We start from the raw sequence: 6,391 nt of genomic DNA, 5'->3' as shown, positions 1-6,391 counted from the left end.
GAGGGGAGAGTAATAGGCCAAATAAGTTTGGGAACCTCTGACCTAAAAAAAGTCCCTAGAATGGTGAGCAGCCTCAAGTTAATGTCACACACAAGGGTTATCTAGAGGAACTGGAGAGCAGAAGATTAAATATAGACTTGCAAACTGACTTCAAGAATTGCAGGGTGGATACGTGGAAAAAAGAATTCGAGTGATTCCCCTTGGCTCGTTAGAATAGGAGAAGAAGAAATGTGCGAGATAGGCAAAGAACAATTCTTACATGTGATATAAGGAAGGCATCCCTATGATTAGAATTATCCAAATGTGACATGGGTTATAGTGAGAAGTCATGGGTTACCTTTCACAGCAGTTCTTCAAGGAAAGATTGTTTGATTTCTTGCTAGATACATCATTGTCTTGCTCTTGTTGTTGTGTCCTTTCCCAGTCATGTCCAACTGTAACTCCATCTGGGGTTTTCTGGGCACAGATACTGGAGTGGTTTGCCATTTCCTTCTCCAGCTGATTTTACAGATGAGTAAACTGAGGCAAACAGGATGAAGTGACCTGCCCAGGGTCACATGACTAATAAGTATCTGAGACTGGATTTGAACTCATAAAGAGGAATCTTTTTGATGTCAGGCCCAGCACTCCATCCACTCTACCATCTAGCTGCCTAGATACATTGTGGGGGGAACCCCTTTCATCTACTGTTTAGTGCTTAATTATTTATATGTTTAGATGCACTTCTAAGTCCCTCCTGACTCTGATATTCTGTGAAATATTAGCAGTTAAATTATTCTTAATAACTCTAGTTTCATTTTTGAAATGATTTTCATTAATAATAAACTTAGTAGTCAGTCTTTCGCTGCCATCCTTCGAAGCCGGTCGTCTTCAGCTCGTCGTCCTCGGCCGAGCGCTCGCCTATGAGCGCTCGGCCGAGGGACCCCAGCGTCCTAGACATCAGACAAGCCCGGGTGGAAGCGCAGCGCTGCCCTTCGGTGAACTTCCCCAAAACTCGCAGAACTTTCTGCAAAAAGTGAGGCAAGCACCAGCTTCACAAAGTGACGCAGTACAAGAAAGGCAAGGATTCCCACTACGCACAGGGGAAAAGGCAATACAATCGGAAGCAGAGTGGCTATGGTGGTCAAACAAAACCAGTTTTCCGGAAAAAGGCAAAGACCACAAAAAAGATTGTACTGATGCTTCAATGTGTGGAACCCAGCTGCAGGTCTAAGAGGATGCTTGCCATTAAGAGGTGTAAGCATTTTGAACTGGGAGGAGATAAGAAGAGAAAGGGCCAAGTGATCCAGTTCTGAACTTCATTGTTTTTGTCTTGATAGAAAAAAATCATTCCATTCCATTCCTTGGTTTTGTGTTTTCTGTCTTGGAAAGGAAGAGGCTTGAGTAAAACCAAGTCTCATACTGTGTGAAACTTTTCCTATGTAGGAAAAGTTCTTGAGGATGTGACTGAGTGTTGTGACTTTAATCATCTACTTGATGAGATTTTTGTGTCATGGAGAGAAAGCCCAGCTGGACATTTCTGGGGGGGGGGGGAGACCTGGGGACCTTGGTTATTAGTACTATGGCTAAAATAGCTACTGACAGCCTGAATTCCTAGGTAAATTGGGATTCAAAGGAATTAAAGATAGGGATAGCTAGCCCCTGTTTTATAGGTTTCCAGCAAGTCCAAAGTAATTCATTCAGGCATTGCCCTGTTTCCAAAATATGAATGGTTTCCCATATCTGTTTGGGTTGCTAGGGTTCTTTGTGGAGAACTAATTAATAATGATTTAATTGCCTGGTCATTAAAGGGATGGCCTATTGAAAACTTTTGTACCTTGTTTTCAGAATATTAAGTGACTTACAGTATCTAAAGGGATGACCTGTTAATTGAAAACTGTTAATTGTTTAGGGGTGGGTGGGAATGACAGCTGGTTAAGGTTTGAAACAGTAAAGAATGGAGGTCATTGTTGCTTTATTTTACATCGTTTTTTATATTACATAAATCCATATTAGGCTTTAAGCCCTCTCGAGGGCAGAATGTTTATCCGTGTCAATCTTTGTATCTTGGCACGGTGCCAGCACTGTGCCTTTCACACAAAAGGTGCTTAATAAATGTTGAGTCTTCCTAAAAATAATAATAATAATAATAAACTTAGTAGCTATAATTATATAAGTACTGATTAAATCAGAATTAAAAGCATACTAACAAAAGACTTCAGCATGTTCCTTCCTTGTGTTCTTATTGTCCATATAGAATGAAATTGTAGAAATAAAAATTAAGTTTCAGAAATAGACACACATATTAGAATAGCTTTAAACTGGCATGCCACTGGCATATGTCTGAGGGAAGAGGTTAATTTTTTGAGTTTCTATAATACACCAAGCTGACACATAAAGAAAAAAAATATGAACTTGTTCATGGCAATATCTACAGCTACTAGCTAACATAATTCATTTTTGAGTCATATACTTAGAGCTGGAAAAAAAGAAAACTTTGGTGGTCATCAAATTCAAATCCCTCATTTTATAGATGAGGAAACTGAGTCCTCTAGGGGTTAAATGCTTTGCTGAAGATCACATAATGTGTAATTGTGGAGCAAGGATTTTAAACTAGATCCTCTGACTGCCAATGGAGCACTATTTTTAATTGAATCACAGCACAGAATTTTAGAAGTGGTCTTTGATTCCTGGTTAGTGAACATCTAGAAAGGAAAGCAGTGATCACAAGGAACCAGCTTGACTGTAACAAGAACATTTCATGTTAGACTAACCTCATTTCCTTTTTTGACATAGTTGCTAATTTAGGAGTATAGAGAATGTGGGCCCCTTTTATTGGCACAACCTGGTAGACCATTCTCATTGGGCCTTTCCTTTACCCTCAGGGAAATTTAGTCAAGGCCTTTTTTAATCTATCCCTGTCATGTAATTTATTAGCTTTTCTTGCAGTAAGGGCCAATGGGATTGTTACCCCAGGGTATGTTGGCAAATGATATCCACAGTCTGCACACTTATACATACTCAAATGGTAGATAAGTTTGCCTAGATTTTGGTAAAGCATTTGACAATGTCATTTTTTTTTTTGTATTCCTAGGGCCTAGCCTGTAATGTGTGGTATTACCTTACAAATGTTAATGGATTCATTGATGTTTGTGGACCGAATAAAGAGATGTGGTTTATATGATTGTAGTTAGGTGGTTTTAAAATTATTTGAATTAGCGGACTCAGAGACTTCATTGTACCAAATCGGATGTGGGCTATGTACAAGATCCTTGGTCCTGTAGTGTTTAGCATTTGTTTACCAATGCCTTAGATAAAGCCTTGTATGGCATGCTTCTTTGATTCTCTTCAGTTTGGGCCATCACATATTAGAGAGGACCCTGATAAACTGGGTAGTATTCAGATTATGGCAACCAACACAGTGAAGGACCTTGAGATCATATTATCTTTTTTTTTTTTTTTGCTTTTTGGAGGGCAATTGGGGTTAAGTGACTTGCCCAAAGTGTCTGAGGCCGAATTTGAACTCAGGTCCTCCTGACTCTAGGGCTGCTGCTCTATTCACTGTGCCACCTAGCTGCCCCAAGATCATATCATCTTTATTAATCTTTTAAAGAGGGTCTCACTGAAGAAAAGTTAATAAGCTAAGAAAACAATTTTGTCTTTATAGTGGTGAAGTGAAAATATAAGTAATCTATGATTAACAATGGTCATTTTGAGTTCTGAGACATCTTTTTCATAGTCTTCATGTGTTACAAGGATTGATTGGAAAGGCTAGGGATTTTTAGCCTGCAGAAAGCTTAGTGATGGTCATGATAGCTGTTTTTTGAGCAGTTTTAGGGCTGCCATAATCTCAGAGGCCATAGCTTAGAGCAATCATTTGAAGTACCTGAAACACAAATTCAATATTGATGCAGGGAAAAACTTCATAATAATTAGAATTATTTAATGGAAACCTAGGCTGCAGTAGTACATGGTGGATTTTCCCCTCACTGGAGTTCTTCAGACAAAGGATAGATAACTACTTGGGGGTATGCTATAATGAGAATTCATATTTTCACTATGGCTTGGTTTGGACAATACGGTCTCCAAAGTCACCTTTAACATTTGAGAATCCCCTGTGCTCAATATCATTACTTGCCTGTTCCAACCACTCTATGTCTTCTCTATTCCATGTTAACCCTCTCAAGTTTTTTGAACCAGCCCTGGTATAGCAGAGTTACAATTCTCTCACCATTCTCACACCTTCACACTAGCTCATAAACTGTCTCTCCTAACCATCACATCCAAAATTCAACACCATAAGACACATTTTGTATGACCAGGGTAGAGGGCAATGAAGCTATCCAATCTTTCACTCTGGACAAAAAGTCCTCCCAGTTTTGAGTGACTCCCTTCTATGATTACCTCTATATATTTTGTATTGTGTATGTACCTGTCTATATACATGAATGAAAGAATGCACAGATAAGAACAGTGCATTGTCAAAAACTTTTGCTGTATATACTAAGATATTCATGTGATTTTTGGATGCTTTTGATTTTAATATGATTAATTATGGTCTTTCTTTCCTAATATCAAACCATTCTTATAACCCTTATATAAATCTGACAGTTATAGTGAATAATGTTTTTAGGATAATTTACCATAGTCTTCTTGCCAAAAGGTTATTTAATTTTTTGAATTGATATCCAATAATTACATAGGTCTATAGTTCTCTTTCTTTACCTTTTCCTTCCCTCATTGAGATAGTAGGAGTACATTTGTCTCATAAGAGGTGTTTGGTAGTGATTTCATAATCAATCCAAGTAAATGAATAAATGAGGGAACATTTGCTAAGTGAGTAAGTACCATGTGCCAAGCACTCTTCTTAATAAGGATACAAAATTTAAAAAAATGAAACAGTCTTTGCTCTCAAAGAGCTTACAGTCTAATCGTAGGAGTCAATATAGACCAAAAGGGTCGGTTGCTAGGGTGGAAAGGCCTAAAAAGCCTAAGGATAAAGTAGCAGAAAGAATGACAAGGCCCACATATATAGGGAGTACAAATGGTAAGGCCTGGTGGACCTCCAGCCTACTGGAAGGTTTGTAATGGTGACTACCAACTTATCTAAGTGGCATGAGTAGCAGACAAGTGATCATAGGGGGAATAGTAGCAGGAAATATGCCCAAATGGTCAGTTCTTTGAGACCATGAACTGTTTTTGCTTTTTATTCATATTTCCAGCATTTAGTGCAGTGCTTGGCACATGGTAAACTTTTAATAAAGGAATGTTAACTAATTGGACACAAAAGAACACATTCTAGTTTTCTCTTTAAAAACGGTTTCCCTCCTGGTGAACACTTTCTTCCTCAAAGCTCTTTGGAAATGAATTCCAGTTTCATTAAAACCTAATTTCCTCCCACTCTGCAGATACCTTTAAGACTATTTTTTTATTTCCCACATTATTTGAAAATTTGAATGTGTTTAATTTTCATTTGAAGACTCTCTTATATTAAAACATTTCTGAACATGCATAGAAGGTGCCTAAGTGCTATAGAAACATATGCTGCATTACTAATTAGTCACCATTTCATTTAAGCAGCAGTATTCAGAGTAATAATTTATTATTCCTCAGGTATAGTCACGCAATTTGGAAATTCCACGTGGACAATTAAAATAAAACCCAACCCTTTAATTCCTTATCTTCTTTGAATCCCTAAGTCAAACTTGTCTAAAGCAACTAGATTGTTGGACAGAGATTAATAGTGTCCACATTTTTAAACAATTCTATGTACTGATTACTTTCTTCATATATCCTCTAAGAGAAGGACAAGTTCTTGTGCACTGTTTCTGTCTCTGTCTCTCCCTCTTTTCTTCCTCCCACCTCCAATCTTATTATATGGTATTTAGAAACTTTTTGAACACGACTTTCAAAAGGGCTCCAGTAAGTCCATGTCTATATTTCTATCTATATGTACTATATCTTTATCTAATCTATATCTATATCTAATCATCTGTCTATCTCTGTCTATCAATCTATTTGTAAATGGCTTGGACTGTTTCACTCTGTCCTTGTGTCCACAGTGTCTAGAATTGAGTCTGACACATAATAGGTGCTTTGAAGATACTTGCTAGTTGAATTGGATTAGACTTAGTAACATTTTTAAGTATCCGAAGTATCATTATGAAGAAGGCAATGAAAAGCTGTTTTTCAAGGTCAAAGAGTAGAAACAAAAATAACAGCAACAAAAAATTCATAGTTGTTATTGTTGTTAACCTGATGCTACAATAGAATCCTGCATTGGTTGGTTAGGCCAGTTCTCTTACAAAGAGATGCAGTCAAAGTGATTGATATTTCTGGGTCTCTGAAGATCCTAGCATCTTGTCAAAAGTGATTGGTTCAACCAAAAGCTGGGGTCAGAGTAGTTCAAAAA

General features: G+C 37.6%; 1 pseudogene; it reads left to right on the top strand.

The window, feature by feature from the left end:
- Positions 1 to 837: 837 nt before the first annotated feature.
- LOC138142345 (large ribosomal subunit protein eL42-like) lies at positions 838 to 2,133 on the top strand (annotated as a pseudogene).
- The last annotated feature ends 4,258 nt before the right edge of the window (positions 2,134 to 6,391 follow it).

This window comes from Petaurus breviceps, unplaced genomic scaffold (genome assembly GCF_028583685.1).
Source record: "Petaurus breviceps papuanus isolate PSGF00001 unplaced genomic scaffold, PetGlider_PUasm1.0 90564, whole genome shotgun sequence".
Taxonomy (NCBI): Eukaryota; Metazoa; Chordata; class Mammalia; order Diprotodontia; family Petauridae; genus Petaurus; species Petaurus breviceps.
This window is presented reverse-complemented; position numbering and strand designations above follow the sequence as displayed.